Raw genomic sequence first — 19,998 nt, forward strand, 5'->3', positions numbered from 1 at the left:
AAACTTAAGTACATTATCAAGCACTTTGAAAGGCTAGTTGTTATCCAATGTGTTGGATGGGTTTGGAAAATCAACAAATAATTAAATAAATTAGATGCGGTATCTGGAATCTCTGATAAGTTACTTAGGTTGACATCTTAAATTCTGATGACAAATTTTTTATCTTCTCCCTGCCCCAAAGTAAACCATAAAACAAAGTTTACAAGGACTTAGCAGATTTTTTTTTTTGCAAGAAGTCCCCAGAGACTGGAGAAACCTGCTTTCCATGTGCTCCTGGGCTCAGCCGCTCATTCTCCCTGTGGCTTTTAGCAATGTCTTCTCAGTTTCCCCAACACTGTAATGAGTGAAAGGCACCACACCCCCGTGGACAACACCCACAGCATGAGACTCTACCAAGTACTTTCAAAAACATAGAAACGACACGTTCCCCTCCTCAGACATGCTTGAATTCCAAAACAGCACATTAATTTACACAGTAGAGTGAGCAAACAGAGAAAATTACAAACTCCCAAGAAAAACCTAGCTAAAGGTAAGTGTGGGATTGGGGCAGCCCCGTGGCTTAGTGGTTAAGTGCGCGCACTCCGCTGCTGGTGGCCCGGGGTTCGGATCCTGGGCGCGGACCGACGCACCGCTTCTCCGGCCATGCTGAGGCCATGTCCCACATACAGCAACTAGAAGGATATGCAGCTATGACGTACCACTATCTACTGGGGCTTTGGGGGAAAAATAAATAAATAAATAAAATTATAAAAAAAAAGATAACTGTGGGATTAATTATCTATAGCAGAAGTCCCCAAACTTTCTCAGCTCATGGTGCCCTGAGCATCTCAGTAACTTTTTCATAGCATCCCTAGGCCAACAAGAACACACCAAACTTCTGTTATTAGGTTGAAATAACACAAGTATTATATAAGTATGTAGTAGCCATTTGAAAAATTAATACACATAGTTTGAAAAAATATTTTTTATTTCTTCCTTAAATAAACATGCTGAAATCAATTAAATATTAATGTGCCTGTTGGGCACTCACAACTTCTCAAATCTTAAAATCAGATTGGATAACACCACCTTCACTTCTGGTATCTCGTTGATTTTCACATGACACTTGTTTTATTTTTATAGCAGCAAACACTGAAAACTCAGCTTTCCAAATTTATAATGCTATTGAAAGGAATGAGCATGATCTAAGTTTGAAAGCGTAAACTACTTCAAGCTAGTCTCAATCTCTCTGAACCTTGGTTTCCTCACTCCTGAAATGATGATAAAATAAATGCACGCCTTCCTTACTTGACATTACTGTTGTGAAAAATGAATGAGACAAGTGTCAAAATGGTGTCTAAAAAATGTAAAGCACTATGATAACAGACACTCTTATTTCCAGTAATAAATAATAAAAATTACTAGTTGGAAAATACCATAAAAATAAATGGAGTTAAGAAATTAAATACTAAGAATCTTGAAAATTATTATCATTCTTTAAATTTTGCCAAAGTGTGGTCTGAAGACCAGCAGCCACAGGGAGTGTGTGAGAAATGCAGACTCTCAGCCCCACCCCAGCCTTCACTGAATCAAAATCTCCATTTTCAGCAAGACACTCAGATGATTCATGTGCACATTAAAGTTCGGGAAGCACTGATTTAATTTACTTTCATTATTTTGTATTAGTTATCATAGTAAAATTACTTGTGCCAACCATCGTGGTGTAGAAACAAACAACAGAAAGAAATCTTGGAAATCTCCAAATGTTTGGATATTAAATACTACACTTCTAAATAACCCATGGATCAAAGAAGAAATCACGTGGAAAATTAGGAAATATCTTGAAACTGAATTAAAATTAAAATGCAACATGTCAAAATTTATGGCGCGCATCTGAGCTAGAGCTCAGGGGAAAGCTTTGGCAGTAGATGTTCACATTAGACAAGAAGAAAGGTCTCAAATCAGTTACATACACTTCCACTTCAAGAACCTAGAAAAAGAAGGGCAAATCAAACCCACAGTAAACGGAAGGAAGAAAATAGTAAAGATCAGAGCAAAAATCAATGAAATAGAAAACAAAAAAATAGAGCAATCAATGAAATGTATAAAGTTGGTTCTTTGAAAAATCAACAAAATTGATAAATGGTTAGCTAAACTGACAAAGAAAAAAAGAGTGAAGACATAAACTCCAAAATCAGAATGAAAGAGGATACATCACTACATGCTCTACAGAAATCGAAACGATTAAAAGGGAATATTATTCACAGCTTCATGCGAACAAACTAGGCAAGTTAGATGAAACAAATTCCTAGCAAAAAATTACCAAAACTGACTCACAAAGTAATGTAAAATCTAAATAGGTTAATATCAAGCAAAGACATTGAATTAGTAATTTTAAATCTTCACACAAAGAAAAGCCCAGACCCAGCGGGCTTCACTGGTGAATTCCATCAAACATTTAATGAAAATGAGTGGGATAATACAGTCCTACACAAATTCTATAAAAAAAAGAAGAGGAAAGAACAATTTCCAACCCATTTTATGAGGCCACTATTACCCTGACACCAACACTAGACAAAGACATCACAAGAAAAGACTACAGACAAATATCCCTTGTGAACATAGATGCAAAAATCCTTAATAAAATACTAGCAAATCAAGTCCAACAACATATAAAGAGGAATGGTGGTTGCTGTATACCTTTGACTCAGAGTTCCAACAAAGTTGATTCTGACAGTTTTTGCTCATTTTTTCAGTGTTTTTCTAGAGGGACAGGCACTTGGAGCTGCCTACTCTGCCGTTTTCACTGATGTCATTGCCCTGGTTGACTTCTTAACTGCAATCTCATGAGAGATCTTTTTTTTTAATTTTTTGTTTATTGCAGTAACATTGGTTTATAACATTGTATAAATTTCAGGTGTACATCATTATACTTCTATTTCTGCATAGATTACATCATGTTCACCACCCAAATACTAATTACAACCCATCACCACACACCTGTGCCGAATTATCCCTTTCACCCTCCTCCCTCCCCGCTTCCCCTCTGGTAACCACCAATCCAATCTCTGTCTCTGTGTGTTTGTTTATTGTTGTTATCTACTACTTGATGAAGGAAATCATACGGTATTTGACCTTCTCCCTCTGACTTATTTCACTTTGCATAATACCCTCAATGTCCATCCATGTTGTCACAAATGGCTGGATTTCATCGTTTCTTATGGCTGAGTAGTATTCCATTGTGTATATATACCACATCTTCTTTATCCATTCGTCCCTTGATGGGCACTTAGGTTGCTTCCAAAAAATCAAGGATAGAACTACCATATGATCCAGCTATTCCACTGCTGGGTATTTATCCAAAGAACTTGAAAACACCAATGCATAAAGATACATGCACCCCTGTGTTCATTGCAGCGTTATTCACAATAGTCATGAGAGATCTTGATCCAGAACCATCCAGCTAAGCCACTCCCAAATTTATGACCTACAGAAACTGTGAAACTGTGAGCTGATAAATGTTTAGTGTTTTAGGTCAAATTTTAGAGTAATCTGTTACACAGCAACAGATAACTAAAACTAGATTATACACTATGACTAAGTGAGGTTTTTCCTAGGAATTCAAGGATGGTTATACATTTGAAAATAAATTAATGTAAAACATTGTATTAATAGAATAAAGGACAAAACATATAATCATCTTAGTAGATGGAACAAAAGCATTTGATAGAAGCCAACATCCACTCATTAAAAAAAAAAACAACAAAAAACCTCTCAACAAACTAGGAAAACACCCTCAACATGAAGAAGAGCATCTTTGGAAAACCTACAGCTAACATCAAACTTATGGTGAAAGACTGGCTGATTTCCATATAAGAGTAGTAACATGGTAAAGATGTCCTTTTTCACCACTTCTAGTAGAGGTTATACTGGAATTTCTAGCCAGTCCCATAAATCAAGTAAAAAAAAATTAAAGGTGTATAGGTTAAAATAGAAGAAGTAAAACTGCCTTATGTTGCAAATTACATGATCTTCTAGGTAGAAAATCCTAGGGAATTTACCAAAAAATGAGGATAATTAACTTTAGCAAGGTTTCAGGACATAAGAATCAATATAGAAAAGTTCACTGTGTTTCTATATGCTAGAAATGAACAATCCAAAATGAAATTATGAAACAAATCTATCCATAATAGCATAAAAAAAGTAAAATACTCATGAAAAAATTTAGCACAAGAAATGCAAGACCTTTCTATTGAAAACTGCAAAACACTGCTAGGAGAAATTATATTTCTCAAGTAAGTTTCATGTAGGCAGTCTATAGTTGTGTCTCGCTTCTTTATCCAGTCTGATGATCTCTGCTCATTAAAATTGGAATCTTTAGAGAACGTGCATTTAATGTGGTCACCTATATTACTGGGTTTAAATATACTGACTTGATATTTTCTATTCCATCTGCTCCTTTTGTCCTCTTTTCTCTCTGTTGCCTTCTTTTGGAGTGAGTACTTTTATGATTCTATTTTATCTCCTTTGTTGATATATTGTATATAGCACTTTGGTTTTAAGCATTTGGTTTAGAGTTACAGTAAATATCTTTAACTTATCACAGTCTACCTTTAACTAACATTATACCATTTCATGTATAATATTAGAATAATAAAGCATATTCCATTTCTCCTCTCCCAGATTTGTGATGTTGTTATGATACCTTTGATTTCTACATTTATTAAAACCACAATACATTTTTACTATTTTTGCTGTAAGCAGTTCAATTTTCTTTTAAGGATTTTAAAAATAAGAAAAAAGTACTTTATATTTACTTGATTATTTACCATTTACCGTGTTTTTCATTCTTTTGTGTAGATCCAGTTTTTCCTCTATCATATCTTTCTGAATGAAGGATTTGTATTAACATTTCTTATAGTACAAGGTCTGGTAGTGATTTCCTTCAGCTTTTGTATGCTGAGAAAGTATTTTGCCTTCAGTTTTTAAAGATATCTTTGCTAGGCATAGAATTCTAGACTGACAATTGTTTTCTTTCCATATTTTAAAGATGTTCCTGCACTGTCTTCTGTCTGTATTGTTTCCTGAGGGCTGTCATTCTTATGTTTGCTTCTTTATTCATAATCGTCCGTTTTCTATGGCTGCTTTTAAACTCTTCTTTTTATGATTACTTTTTATGGTTTTTATGATTACTTTGTTCTTTTATTTGGGGGGGCGGTGAGGAAGATTGGCCCTGGGCCAACATCCATGCCCATCTTCCTCTACTTTATATGTGGGACACCTGCCACAGCATGGCTTGATAAGTGGTGTGTAGCATGCCCGGGATCCGAACCTGCGAACCCCAGGCCTCTGAAGCGGAGCACGCAAACTTAACCGCTATGCCACCAAGCTGGCTCTGACTCTATTCTTTTTTTTAGCTTTTTTTGAGTGTGTTTCATTTTGGATAGTTTCTATTCTTATGTCTTCAAGATCATTAATCATTTCTTCTGCAATGTCAAATCTTCTGTCAGTCCTACCTAGTGTATCTTTCATTTTCAGACATTGTAATTTTCTTCTCTAGACATTCAATTGGGGCCATCTCATAGACAGAATCAAGGAATCTCCCTCTTCACCTCACTCCAATTCTGAATTCCCCTCATACACACTCTGTCCTTCAGAGGTCTATTTTTCCAGTTCTTCTGGCCTGAAAAATAGTTTTTCTCAGAATTTTCGATGCCCATACTACCATGCAGCTCTGTGACTGGTACTGTCCTCAGGGCTAAGCTATGAAAGAGAAAAAGAAAAATGGGAATTTCCTCCACACTCTTTGGATAACAGGGACACCTTTTCATGGGTGCTTTGGTCCAAAAGATGGGGTTTCTATTGAGTTTTCTCCACTCACACAATCACTATGTGCCTCTGCAACACTGTTTTTGCTTACTTTTAAGAGTACTTAGGTAGTCGTTTTTTGTATTTTGTTTTTGGTTGGAATCACTGAATGAGATAGGTTGTAGTGGGTTTACTGCATCTTGGGCAAAATTTGAAGCCTACTTTTTTCACCCTATTTATGTCTCTGAAACTCACATATGATTTTTTGCAGAGAGCATAAAGTCAGATCTTGCTTCTTTTTTAATCCAATCTGACAATTTTTGTCTTTTGTTTAGACTATTTAGTTCATTCACACTTAAGGCAATTACTGATATACTAGATTTACGACTGCCAATTTGCTTTTTGTTTTCAATGTGCATCATGTCTTTTTTATTCTTCTGTTCCTCCATTACCACATTATTTTTTGTCAAACAAATACTTCTTAGTGTATCATTTTAACTACTCTGTTGAGTTTTTCTAGTTTTTTTAAAAGATTTTTTAATGGTTGCTCTAGGTATTATAATGTATATTTTTAACTTATCATCACTCACTTCAGGTTAATATTGACTTAACTCTGGTAAAATATATCAACTTGGTCCTAATATAGATCTGTTTCTTTCCCCTCCTTAAGATATTATTGTCTTAAATATTACATCTCTATGTTATGTAACCATACACATGCTCATACAATCTTTATATTTATTATTTATACAATATTTATTTTAACATCTTGAGTTATTATGGTACATTTGTTGTAACTGATGAACCACTATTGATATATTACTATTGACTAAGGTCCATAATTTACATTTGCTCTTTGTGTTGTGCAGTATAAAACTACAGGTTTTGGATAAATGCATAATGTCATGCATCCACCATTATAGTTTCAAAAAGAATAGTTTCCCAGCCCTAAAAATTCTCCTGTGCTCTACTTATTCATCCCCATCTCCAACCCCCAAACCACTGGCAACGACTGATCTTCTTGTCTTTACAGTTTTGCCTTTTCCAGAATGTCACATAGTTGGAATTATACAGTATGTAGCCTTTTCAGACTGGCTTCTTTCAGACTGGCTGCATTTAAGGTCCATCCATGTCTTTTTCTAGCTTGATAGCTCATTTTTTTCTATTACCGAATAATATGCCATTGTGTGGAAGTATCACAGGATGTGTATTCAGTTACCTATTGAAGGTCATCTTGATTGCTTCCAATTTTTGGTGATTATCAATAAAGCTGGTGTAAACATTCATGTACAGGTTTTTGTGTGGACATAGTTTTTTGGCTCATTTGGGTAAATATATGGGAGTGTGATTGCTGGATCATATGGTAAGAGTATGATTAGTTTTCTAAGCAACAGCCAGACTGTCTTAAAAGTGACTGTACCATTTTGTATTCCCACCAGCAATGATAAGAGTTCCTGATGCTCCACATCTTTGCTAGCATTTGGTGTTGTCAGTGTTTTAGATTTTAGCCATTGTAGCAGGTTTGTAGCGGTATCTCGTTGTTGTTTTAATTTACAGTTCCCTAGTGATGTATGATGATGAGCATCTTTTCATATGCTTATTTGTCATCTGTGTATCATCTTTGATGAAATGTCTGTTCAGATCATTTGCGCATTTAAAAAGTTGTGTTTTTTGTTTTTTTATTGTTGATTTTTAAGAGTTCTTTGTGTATTTTGGATAACAGCCCTTTATCACATGTGTGTTTGGCAAAGATTTTCTCCCTGTCTGTGACTTGTCTTTGCTCTCTTTTGCAGAGCAGTTTTTCATTTTAATGAAGTCCAACTTGTCAATTTATTCTCTCATGATTTTTGGTAGTGTATGTAAAAGTCACTGCCAAACACTTAACATAATTCCCTCAAGGTCCACCTATGTTGTTGCAAATGGCAGGATTTCCTTCTTTTTTATGGCTGAATAATATTCTACTGTGTATATATACCACATTTTCTTCCTCTAGTCATCCATCGATGGACGCATACATTGTTGCCATGTCTTGGCTATTGTGAATAATGCTGCAATGAATATGGGATTGTGGGTATCTCTGTAAGATCCTGTTTTCATTTTCTTTGGATATACACCCAGAAGTTGGATTGCTGGATCATATGGTAGTTCTATTTTAACTTTTTGAAGAAGTGCCATACCATTTTCCATAGTGTCTGCACCAATTTACATTCCCACCAAAAGTGCATTATCCTTGTTGTACTATCCAGGGTTGAACTATCCTTGCATCCTAGGGATAAATCCAATTTGATCATAGTGTATGATCCTTTTAATATGCTGTTGAATTTGGTTTGCTAGTGTGTTGTTGAGAATTTTTACATCTACGTGCATCAGAGACATTGGCCTGTAGTTTTCTTTTCTTGTAGTGACCTTATCTGGTTTTGATATCAAGATAATGCTGGCATTGTAAAATGAATGTGGAAGTATTCCCTCCTCTTCAATTTTTTGGAAGTTGGAGAAGTGCTGGCATTAATTATTCTTTAAATGTTTGGTAGAATTCACCAGTGAAGCCATCTGGTCCTTGGATTTTCTTTGTTGGGAGGCTTTTGATTACTGATTCAATCTGCTTATACATTATTGGTCTGTTCAGATTTTCTATTTCTTCATGATTTAGTCTTGTGTATGCTTCTAGAAGTATATCAATTGCTTCTAGATTGTCCAATTTGTTGGCATATAATTGTTCATAATAGTATCTTATGATCTTTTTGTATTTCTGTGCTATCTGTTGTAATGTCTCTTCTTTCATTTATAATTTTATTAATTGAATATTCTCTTTTTTTCTTGGTAAATCTGGCTAAAGGTTTGTCACTTTTGTTTATCTTTTCAAAAAACCAACACTAAGTGTCATGGATCTTTTATATTGTTTTTCTATTCTTTCTTTCATTTATTTCTGCTCTGATCTTTGTTATTTCCTTCCATATGCTAACTTTTTTTCCCAGTAATTTTATTGAGATCATAATGGTTTATAACATTGTGTAATTTCGGGGGTGCATTATTATTTGTCAATTTCTGAGTAGACTTCATCATGCTCACACCAGTAGTCTAATTTTTGTCCATCACCATACATATGTGTCCCTTTACCCCCTTCAGTCACCCTCAGCCCCTTCCCCTTTGGTAACCATTAATCTGTTCTCTTTAGCCACGTATTTGTTTATCTTCCATGTATGGGTGAAATCACACAGTATTTGTCTTTCTCTGTCTGGCTTATGTTGCTTAACATCATATGCTCAAGGAGCATCCATGTTTTTGCAAATGGGACGATTCTGTCTCTTTTTTTAATGGCAGAGTCGTATTCCATTGAATATACATACCATATCTTCTTTATCCATTCATCAGTCAATGGGCACTTGGGTTGTTTCCACATCTTGGCTATAGTGAATAATGCTGCAGTGAACATAAGGGTGCATAAGTCTCTTTGAATTGTTGATTTCAAGTTCTTTGGATAAATACCCAGTAGTGGGATACCTGGGTCATACGGTATTTCTATTTTTAATTTTTTGAGAAATCTCCATACTGTTTTCCATAGTGGCTGCATCAATTTGCCAAGCTACCAGCAGTGTTGAGGGTTCCCTTTTCTCCACATCCTCTCCAACCTTTGTTATTTATTTTTGTCTTGGTAATTACAGCCATTCTGACAGGTGTAAGATGATATCTCACTGTAGTTTTGATTTGCATTTCCCTAATGATTAGTGATTTGAACATCTTTTCATGTGCCTGTTGGCTATCTGTATATCTTCTTTGGAAAAATGTCTTTTCATATCCTCTGCCTGTATTTTGATTGAATTGTTTGTTTTTTTGTTGTTGAGTTGTATGAGTTCTTTATATATTTTGGAAATTAACCCCTTGTCAGATATATGATTTGCAAATATTTTCTCCCAGTTGGTGGGTTGTCTTTTCATTTTGTTCATGGTTTCCTTTGCATTGCAGAAGCTTTTTAGTCTTATGTAGTTCCACTTGTTTATTTTTTCTTTTGTTTCCCTTGCCCAAGTAGACATGGTATTTGAAAAGATGCTGCTGAGACCATTGTCAAATAGTGTACTGCCTATATTTTCTTCTAGGAGTTTTATGGTTTCAGGTCCTACATTCAAACCTTTAACCCATTTTGAGTTAATTTTTGTGTATGGCAAAAGATAATGGTCTACTTTCATTCTTTTGCATGTGGCTGTCCAGTTTTCCCAGCACCATTTATTGAAAAGATTTTCCTTTCTCCATTGTATGTTCTTGTCTGCCTTGTCAAAGATTAGCTGTCTGTAGATGTGTGGTTTTATTTCTGGGTTTTCAGTTCTGTTCCATTGATCTGTGTGCGTGTCTTTGTGCCAGCACCCTGCTGTTTTGATTACTATAGCTTTGTAGTATATTTTGAAGGCAGGGATTGTATGCCTCCAGCTTTGTTCTTTTTTCTCAGGATTGCATTAGCTAGTCGGGGTCTTTTGTTACCTCATATGAATTTTAGGATTCTCTGTTCTATTTCTGTGAAGAATGTCATTGGGATTCTGATTGGGATTGGGTTGAATCTGTAGATTGCTTTAGGTAGTATGGACATTTTAACTATGTTTATTCTTGCAACCCAGAGTATGGAATATATTTCCATTTCTTTATGTCTTCTTCAATTTCTTTCAATAGTATCTTATAGTTTTCACTATAAGATTTCACTTTATGTCTTTTACCTCTTTGGTTAAGTTTATTCCTAGATATTTTATTCTTTTTGTTGTGATTGTAAATGGGATTGTAATCTTGACTTCTCTTTCTGCTAGTTCATTGTTAGTGTATAGAAAAGCAACTGATTTTTGTAAGTTGAATTTGCACCCTGCAACTTTGCTGTAGTTGTTGATTATTTCCAATTATTCTCTGATGACTTCTTTAGAGTTTTCTATATATAAGATCATGTCATCTGCAAACAGCGAAAGTTTCACTTCTTTCCTTCCAGTTTAGATTCCTTTTATTTCTTTTTCTTGCCTAATTGCTCTGGCCAAAACCTCCAGTACTATGTTGAATAGGAGTGGCAAGAGTGGGCACCGTTCTCTTGTTTCTGTTCTGACAGGGATGGCTTTGTTTTTCTCCATTGAGTATGATGTTGGCTGTGGGTTTGTCATATATGGGCTTTATTATGTTGAGGTACTTTCCTTTTATACCCATTTTATTGAGAGTTTTCATCATAAATCGATGTTGGATCTTGTCAAATGCTTTCTCTGCATCTATTGAGATGATCATGTGATTCTTATTCCTCATTTTGTTAATGTGGTCTATCACACTGATTGATTTGTTGATGTTGAACTATCCCTGTGTCCCTGGAATAAATCTCACTTGATCATAGTGTATGATCCTTTTAATGCATTGCTGTATTCAGTTTGCAAATATTTTGTTGAGGGTTTTTGCATCTATGTTCATCAGTGATATTGGCCTGTAATTGTCCTTCTTTGTGTTGTCCTTGTCTGGTTTAGGTATCAGGGTAATGTTGGCCTCATAGAATGAGTTAGAAAGTGTTCCATCTTCTTCAATTTTTTGGAATAGTTTGAGAAGGACAGGTGTTAAATCTTCTTTGAATGTTTGGTAGAATTCTCCAGAGAAGACATCTGGCCCTGGACTTTTGTTTTTTGGGAGGTTTTGATCACTGTTTCAATCTCTTTACTTCTGATTGTTCTATTCAGATTCTCTATTTCTTCTTGATTTGGTTTTGGGAGGTTGTATGAGTCTAAGAATTTATCCATTTCTTCTATGTTATCCAATTTGTGGGCATATAGTTTTTCATAGTATTCTCTTATAATCCTTTGTAATTCTGTGGTATCCATTGTAATTTCTCCTCTTTCATTTCTAATTTTATTTATTTGATCCTTCTCTCTTTCTTTCTTAGTGAGTCTGGCTAAGGGTTTGTCAATTTTGTTTATCTTCTCAAAGAACTAGTTCTATGTTTCATTGATCCTTTCTAGGATCTATTTTATTTTTGTTTCAATTTCATTTGTTTGGGTTCTATTTTTTATTATTTCCCTCCTTATGCTGACTTTGGGCTTTGTTCTTCTTTTTCTAATTCTGTTAGGTGTAGTTTTAGGTTGCTTACTTGGGATTTTTCTTGTTTGTTAAGGTGGGCCTGTATTGCTATGAATTTCCCTCTCAGGACCGCTTTTGCTGCATCCCATATGAGTTGGCATGGTGTATTTTCATTTCCATTTGTCTCCAGATATTTTTTGATTTCTCCTTTGATTTCTCCATTGATCCAATAGTTGTTCAGTAGCATGTTGCTTAGTCTCCATATATTTGTCACTTTCTCAGTTTTTTTCTTGTAGTTGATTTCTAGTTTCATAGCATTATGGTCGGAAAAGATGCTTGATGTGATTTCAATCTTCTTCAATTTATTGAGGCTTGCCTTGTTTCCCAGCATATGGTCTATCTTTGAGAATGTTCCATGTGCACTTGAGAAGAATGTGTATTTTGCTGTTTTTGGATGGAATGCTCTCTATATATCTATTAAGTCCATCTGATCAAGTGATTCACTTAAACCCACTATTTCCTTATTGACTTTCTGTCTGGATGATCTATCCATTGATGTAAGTGGGGTGTTGTATTCTCCTACTATTACTGTGTTGTTGTTAATTTCTCCCTTTAAGTCTGCTAATAGTTGGTTTATGTACTTTGGTGCTCCTGTGTTAGGTGCATATACATTCATAAGTGTTATGTCCTCTTTGTGGAATGTCCCTTTTTTCATTAGATACTGGCCCTCTTTTTCTCTCATTGTCTTTTTTAACTTGACATCTGCTCTAAGGATGACAACACCTGATTTGTTTGCCATTAGCTTGGAGTATTGTCTTCCATCCCTTCACTCTGAGCCTGTGGTTGTATTTAGGGCTGAGAAGTGTTTCCTGGAGGCAGCATATTGTTGGGTCTTGCTTTTTAATCCATCCAGCTACTCTCTGTCTTTTGATTGGAGAATTAAATCCATTTACTTTTAGAGTGATTATTGATATATGAGGGATTAATACTGCTATTTGTTTTTGAGAAAGATTGGCCCTGAGGTAACATCTGTTGCCAGTCTTCCTCTTTTTGCTTGAGGAAGATTGTCAGTGAGCTAACATCTCGGCCAATCTTCCTCTATTTTGTATGTGGGATACTGCCACAGCATGGCTTGATGAACACTGTGTTGGTCCGCACCTAGGTTCTGAACTGGTGATCCCTAGGCTGCCAAAATGGAGTGCGCAAACTTAACCACTATGCCACTGGGCCAGACTCTTAATACTGCTACTTTTATCTCTTTTTTTCTGGTTGTTCGATATTTCCCTTGTTTCTTTTCCCCTTTATTATTGACTGCCATTTCCATTTGGTGTTTTTCTGTACTGGTTTTCTCAGTTTTCCCTTTATTTATGATTTGTGTATCTGTTCTGATTTTTTGTTTAGGGGTTACCATGAGGTTTGTATAGAAGATCTCATAGATGGATAGTCCATTTTCTGATAGCCTCTTATCTCCACTAGCCTAAGCAGGTTCCATCTCTTTCCTCTTCCCCTTCTGAGTTATTGTTGTCACAAATTATTCTGTTTTGTGTTGTGAGCTTGAGACTAAGCTGAAGTGTTTATAGTTACTTTTGATGCTTTCCTTCCCTTTATCTTTTAAGTTATAATTGAGTATTTGCTTCCCTGTTCTGATAGAGAGCTGTAATTTTCTGATTTTGTCTAATTATCTCCTTGCTCAAAGTTTTACAGACATTTGCCTTTTTGCTTCTGGTGTGAGGGCATCTTTAATCATTTCTTGTAGGGGAGGTCTAGTGGCGATGAACTCCCTCAGCTTTTGTTTATCTGGGAAAGCTTTTATCTCTCCACCATATCTGAAGGAAAGTTTTGCTGGATAGAGTATTCTTGGGTGAAATTTTTTGTCTTTCAGTATTTTGAATTTATCATTCCATTATCTCCTAGCCTGTAGGGTTTCTGCCAAGATATCTGCTGAAAGCCTGATAGAGGTTCCTTTGTAGGTTATTTTCTTCTGCCTTGCTGCCTTTAACATATTTTCTTTGTCATTGAGTTTTGCCAGTTTTACTATTATATGCCTTAGAGAAGGTCTTTTAGGATTGATGTAATTAGGTAGTCTATTAGCTTCATGTATTTGTAAATCCGGTTCCTTCTCCAGGCTTAGGAAGTTCTCAGCAGTTATTTCTTTGAAAAAGCTCTCTGTTCCTTTCTCCCTCCCTTCTGCCTCTGGAATACCTATAATCCTTATGTTGCTTTTCCTAATTGAGTCAGATATTTCTCGAAGAATTCCTTCATTTTTTAAAAATCTTAGTTCTCTCTCCTCCTCCACCTGTAGCATTTCTATATTTCTATCCTCTAACTCACTAATTTTTTCCTCCATAACATCAGCTCTATTTTTAAGGATTCTAGATTATTTTTTATTTCATTAATTGTGTTCTTCATCTCCAGAATTTCAGTTTTTTTTTTTTTATAGTTTCAGTCTTTTTGGTGAAGTATTCCTTCTTCTCATTAATTTTATTCCTGAGCTCATTGAACTATCTTTTTGAGTTTTCTTGTAACTTGTTGAGTTTCTTTATGACAGCTATTTTGAATTCTCTGTCATTTAGATTGCAAATTTCTGTGCCTTCAGGATTGGTTTCTGAACTGTCATTTTCCTCCTGGCCTGAATTGTTGCTGTAGTTTCTTATGGTGTTTGATGAACTAATCTTTTGTTGGCACATTTGTGGTAGTATTAGATCACTACTGGTGACCTAATTACGTACACTAGGGGGAAGCAGTAGCTGAGTTTCTGATCCCACCCCATCTGCTGGAAGTTGTGGGGGTACTATGGGCACTTGCACCTGGGCACAACCTGGAGAGCTTTCAGGGTGTGTGTAGACTGTGCTTGGTGGGCAGGACTTACTCGCAGGGTCTGAACCTGGGCCACTCCTTGAGGCCACAGCAACACAGATGGCTCTCCCACCACCAAGAAAGTGATCACAAGTGGGCTAAGGGCTGCTGCCACCTCTTCCTTTGGTCTCCCCAAAGTGCATTCCCACTTCTGGGGCACAGCAGTTCTATGGACGTTCACATGGGCTGGGAATGCTCTCATCCCAGTGCACAGATCTGCCGCCACCTCTTCTTGCAGTCCTGCCGGCCGCTGTGCTTGGTGGGTGGGGCTTCCCTGTGGGGACCAAGCCAGGGCCACTCTTTGGGGCAACAGGGGCATGGTGGGATCCCCCACTGCCAGGAAAATGATCATGAGTGGGCTAAAGGCTGCCACTGCCTCTTCCTACAGTCACCCAGGGTGCATTCCCACTTTTGGGGTGCAGCAGTACTATGGGTGTTCATGCCAGGCTGGAAAGCATTTTTGCACATGCACAGTGCAGCCAGGGAAGGGCAGAGAGTGCTCACCTAACTCCACCACTTCCTGGAGAGCCAGTCAATCCACCTTCAGAAGAATAGCTGTGTGGGTCTCTCAGGCATCCTGTTGTGCTATGTGGGTCTCCTCCATTGGTCAATGAATGTCCATTTAGTTGTAGTTCAAAGGGGGAGAGATAAAGGGAACAGTTCACTCCTCCATGTTGCTGATGTCACTCCCTCTCCATATGCTAACTTTGCCTTGGTTTGTTCTTCTTTTTCGTATTTCCATTTTCATTTGTTTCAAGATTTTTTTATTTCTTCTTTTACCCATTGGTTGTTTAGGGGTATGTTTAATTTCCACATATTTGTGAATTTTCCAGTTTTCCATCTGTTATTGATTTCTAGTTTCATATCATTGTAGTCGGGAAAGATACTTTGTATGATTTCAATCTTTTAAAATTTGCTAAGACTTGATTTATGGCTTAACATGATCTATCCTGGAGAATGCTCCATGTGCACTTGAGAAGAATGTGTATTATGTCACTATTGGATGGAATGTTCTGTATATGACTGTTAGGTCCATTTGGTCTAAAGTATAGTTCAAGTTCAATGTTTCCTTATTGATTTTAAGTCTGGATGATCTATCCATTGTTGAAAGTGGGGTACTAAAGTCCCCTGCTATTATTGTATTGTTGGGTATTTCTCCTTTCAGATCTGTTAGTATTTGCTTAATATATTTAGGTGCTCCAATGTTGGATGCATATATGTTTCCAACTGTTATATCCTCTTGATGAATTAACCCTTTTATCATTATATAATGACCTTCTTTGTCTCTTGTTATAGTTTTTGGATTAAAGTCTATTTTGTCTGATATAAGCATAGATACCCTTGCTCTCTTTTGGTTTCCATTTGCATGGAATATCTTTTTCCATCTGCTTGTTTTGAGCTTACGTGTGTCCTTAAAGCTGTGATGAGTCTCTTGTAGGCAGCACATAGTTGAGTCTTGTTTTTCGTTTTTTTTTAATCCATTCAGCCATGCTATGCCTTTTGGTTGGAGAATTTAATTAATTTAAATTTAAAGTTATTATTAATAGGTAAGGATTTACTAATGCTATCTTATTAACTGTTTTCTGGCTGTTTTGTAGTTCTTTTGTTCCTTTCTTCCTCTCTTGCTGTCTTCCTTTGTGATTTGATGATGATTTTCCATTGTGGTACACTCTGATTTTTTTCTCTTTATCTTATGTGTATCTACTGTAGATTTATGTTTTGTCGTTACCTTGAGGCTTACATAAAGCATCTTATATCTATAACAGTCTATTTTAAGCTGATAACAACTTAACTTTGATGGCATATAAAATCTCTACCCTTTTTCTCCCTGCCCACATTTTACGTTTTTGATGTCACAATTTACACCTTTTTATATTGTGTATTCATTAACAAATTATTGTGGCTATATCTATATTTAATACTTCTGTCCCTTAACGTTTATACTAAAGTTAAGTGATTAACACACCACTATATTACAGTATTGGAGTATTCTGAATTTGATTATATACTTACCTTTACCAGTGTGTTGTATATTTTCCTATGTTTTATGTTACTAATTAGCAGCAAGGAGAACTCTTTCAAGCCAGGGAGTTCCTCTTGGCACTAAGTTGTGCCAGCACTGGGGATGTGATGGTGCAGCAAGATGAAGCTGTTCTTCCTACTCTTTTTGTGCAGTTATTCTCAGGCTCTTTTTGTTCCACTCTGTGGCTGAAGCTTCTTAAGTGGAGTCCTGGGCTCTCCCAGAGCTATTTTCATTCATGGATAGCTGTTTAATTGCTGATCTTTGTCAGAGGATGGAGGCTGGGGTCTCCTACGCCACCATTTTGGTTACCTATGCATATATTTTGAAAGAAAAAATATACCTACTGATTTTTTCTCACTTAATAAATTGCAAACACAGGGAGTTAATTTCAGATAAAATTATTCATTCAACAGATATTTACATACTACTTATATATTACTATATACAAATAGAATAGAGAAAACAGATGACTAGTGTGTAGGTACCAAAAAGCCTAAATCCTCACACAAATTTGGTCCTTAACCTTCTGAGAATTAGGATAAATGATCTCATTGTGTTATGTTAGTATTTTTAGTGCTTATTTTATAGTGCCAGAAACAGGCTTAATTGAAAACATTAAAGTAATTATATTACTTATTCCCTAGTTTCTCTTTCTGTATAATCACTATTAGGGCTGAATATCTTCCTACGGGCATGATAAAAGATAAACAGAAAATAGATAATAATACAAGATATAAGATACCCAAATAATTAGGTCTCAAACTTCAAATTTCACAATTCATTCTCATCTTGGCATTACTTGGAGAAGCAACAAGATGTGGTTAAAAGAGTGGCTTTTACACAGAGACCTGCATTTGAATCCAAGCTGCATTTGAATCTAATGACTAGCTGGCACCCTCAGTATGTTCCTTAACCCATTAATGTAAAGGATTCTATGGCTAGTCTGGATTTCCTGTACTACTGTGTATGAAGGTCTATTTCCTGTGGATGGCTAGAAGTGGTACTGACTGGGAGTTTCATATATGTCCAGGGCTTACTGATAAGCAGTTGTCACTCTAGGGGGTAAAGGCTGCAGATGCTTCACAGGCTTAAATGAGGAGAACTCTGCCCCATTTTGGGAGGAGTCTTGGCTTTTCCTGGACACTACATCAATTTTTGTGAAAGAAGAGTACTCTTGTTTTGTTTATTTCCTTTACCTAGGTCTCAATTTCCTCATCAGTGAAAAGGGGATAATAGCCCTCATTTGTCAGGATGATTGTGAGGGTAACTAAGACAGTGCCTGGTACAAGGTAGGTGATCAATAAGTGGATCAATAAGTGATGAGGTCAAGCTTATCATCATATAATTTTATGAGGGACACATGGTACACCAGGGTAGGTTAAAGATGCTTGCTGAGGGACACATGCCCACAACCCCCCTTTGGCAAAGGCTCAGTGTTCTCTCAGCAGTGGTCTTCCTGAAAGACCAGCCCATATATTAAGGCATATGACATTAAGACTGCCTCCAGAAGGGGGATTCTGCAGAGAATGACCTCTACAGCTGAGCTGCTACCACTGCAGACCTAAGGTAGCAGACTAGAGGCACAGAGCAGGCAGTGACACTCCAATGAGAAGTTTGGGAAGAAGTGGAAAGTTGGATGGATGGAGTCAACACAGGTCCCTTCTTTTCACAGCTGTCTTAAGGTCCCTTCGGAGAAGGCTAAGCTGGGCTTACCCAGGTCTGCCTTCTGACTTACCCATAGGACTGGGAGCTGTTACTTGGCTTGCAAGCATTCAGATAGCCTAGGTGCCTACCATATACATTTGGAGATTATAAAGAAAGGACAGAATGAGTCTCTGACATACCCTTTCTCCTTCCAATATTTATAGATGGCAGGAGCTGGATCTTCTGGAAGGTCACTGTGGTAGTTTCAAAATAAGTCTACAAATTCTTTGAAATGCCTTCCCTCAAAAAGTGGACCTAGGGCCGGCCCCGTGGCTTAGCAGTTAAGTGCGTGCACGCTGCTACTGGCGGCCCAGGTTCGGATTCCGGGCGAGCACCAACGTACCACTTATCCAGCCATGCTGAGGCCGCGTCCCACATACAGCAACTAGAATGTGCAACTATGACATACAACTATCTACTGGGGCTTTGGGGGAAAAAAAGGAGGAGGATTGGCAATAGATGTTAGCTCAGAGCCGGTCTTCCTCAGCAAAAAGAGGAGGATTAGCACAGATGTTAGCTCAGGGCTGATCTTCCTCACAAAAAAAAAAAAAAGTGTACCTAGTCCCCTGCTTGCCCCCTGCCCTTGAATGTGGGCTGGGCCTAATGACTAGAATGAACAGAATGTGGTGGAAGTGATAGCCTGTCACTTCTGAGACCAGGTCACACAGCTTCCCCCTGCTTCTCTGCTTTCTTGCTCTTGGAACCCAGCCACCATGTTGTACAGAAGCTCAGGCCACATGCAGAGGGAATGTATGGCTGTTGCACCAGCGTCCCCAGTTAGGCCCTCAGCCCATAGCCAGCATCAACCACCAAACATGTGAGTGAACGAGCATTCAGATGATTCCAGCCCCAAACCTTCAAGTCTGATAAACCATCCCCTTTGTGCCCTGTCAGAATTCCCGTCCCCCAGAAACTGTGAGAAATAAGAAATGATTACTGCTGCTATGCTACCAAAATTTGGTGTAATTGGTTATGCAGGAATAGATAACCAATATAGCCAGTTTGTTGTGACAAGTTAGAGCACCTTAACGTAATTCCATGATCGGACCTACTCACCGATATTTGGCACAGGCTGCAGATGACTGTCATCCATCTATGTTCCAAGGGTCATTGAAGGGTCTAGACAAGAAAAGCATTTTTCAGTTGGATAAGGTAAAGCAGTGATTCTCAACAGGCTACTATTCCTAGAGGTCGTTCTGGAAATTTGTGGAAGCGTGGTTGGAGGTGGAGCCAGGGATTCTAGATATGCAGCAATATGCAAGGCAGTCCTGCAAAATAAAGAATTAGCTCATATCCCACACAGCTTTCAAATGTTCTTTGCCCCCTGGCTTCTGTTGGATCTGGCCAATGTCTGGCCCTGTGAGGAGAGTGGAGGGTGGAGGGAGAGAGGTTAGGGTACTCACTATCCTGGTTTCCTCCCCACCCAGCGGGTATGTCGGCAGTGGCCAAGTTCCTCTGCCCAAAGCTACAGCTCTGGTGGGGGGACCCTCTCCTTCAGCTCCTCGACTCACTGAGTTCCATCAACTGCTGCCTCCCCTTGAACCTTCAGGAACATGTGCTAGTCCCTTGAGAGTCTCAGCCTTCCCTGATGGTTCCCCTTAAGCCTG

General features: G+C 37.4%; 1 long non-coding RNA gene across 1 annotated transcript; it reads right to left on the reverse strand.

The window, feature by feature from the left end:
* Positions 1 to 2,129: 2,129 nt before the first annotated feature.
* LOC131418716 (uncharacterized) lies at positions 2,130 to 19,783 on the reverse strand. Its single transcript, XR_009222972.1, has 3 exons — positions 19,448 to 19,783; positions 16,678 to 16,996; positions 2,130 to 3,483 (listed from the first exon to the last, which is right to left on the reverse strand). It is a non-coding gene; the product is annotated as an uncharacterized LOC131418716 (long non-coding RNA).
* Between the last annotated feature and the right edge of the window lie 215 nt (positions 19,784 to 19,998).

This window comes from Diceros bicornis, chromosome 19, assembly GCF_020826845.1.
Source record: "Diceros bicornis minor isolate mBicDic1 chromosome 19, mDicBic1.mat.cur, whole genome shotgun sequence".
In the NCBI taxonomy this organism is placed as follows: domain Eukaryota; kingdom Metazoa; phylum Chordata; class Mammalia; order Perissodactyla; family Rhinocerotidae; genus Diceros; species Diceros bicornis.